This window comes from Larimichthys crocea, unplaced genomic scaffold (genome assembly GCF_000972845.2).
Source record: "Larimichthys crocea isolate SSNF unplaced genomic scaffold, L_crocea_2.0 scaffold22943, whole genome shotgun sequence".
Classification (NCBI taxonomy): Eukaryota; Metazoa; Chordata; class Actinopteri; family Sciaenidae; genus Larimichthys; species Larimichthys crocea.
The window spans coordinates 1-716 of NW_020853041.1; the positions used below are offsets into that span (position 1 = coordinate 1).

The window sequence follows — 716 nt, forward strand, 5'->3', positions numbered from 1 at the left end:
TTTACTCATTTATATGGATAATATTAATCCATTCATTTTTATCTTCTTATTTTTTCAATAGTTATTCTCCTTTTTTGTTTGAATGTCTTAACTGAAACACCACATGCTGTGTTGATGTTTCAGACAACACAATTATATTGTGACATAATTAATTAAAAATGTAATTTAGTCACAGTGTAGATGGGCGATGAACCTTAATTAGAAATGTGAGTAATTACGGTTAATTATTTGATTATATTAAACTTTAATAACTTAATCATTAATAACATTAGCATAGTCTGACGGGAAATCATAGTGTGTCATCGCGGTCCACAGCAGCGGCGCCGTGGCTTAGTTGGTTAAAGCGCCTGTCTAGTAAACAGGAGATCCTGGGTTCGAATCCCAGCGGTGCCTTTTGAGAGGACGGTCTCATGATGACGGTGTTACGGGGTTTACAAAGTAGGTGAACGACTCAGAAAAACCTCCAGGCGTTGTTTGACGCTGTGAAACATTAACATACATCTTTGGTGAAGCCATACGCAAACACAGAAGCTCGCCGGAAGTGAAGTCGTTTCCTCAGCCGCAAAAATTCACTGAAACGCCACACGAAGAGGGAAATGACGAAACTGACGTCCACTTTAGAAGTTTATAGCAGCTGCAGTATTTAAGACAAGAAAATCTCCACAATGATGACACAATGACAAATTTATTACAGTTTACCATTAATTTAATTATTA

At 37.0% G+C, this 716-nt stretch overlaps 1 non-coding gene across 1 annotated transcript; it reads left to right on the forward strand.

Annotated features, from left to right (window-relative positions):
- The first annotated feature begins 319 nt into the window (after positions 1 to 319).
- Positions 320 to 393, forward strand: trnat-agu (transfer RNA threonine (anticodon AGU)). The gene has a single exon. It is a non-coding gene; the product is annotated as a tRNA-Thr (tRNA).
- The last annotated feature ends 323 nt before the right edge of the window (positions 394 to 716 follow it).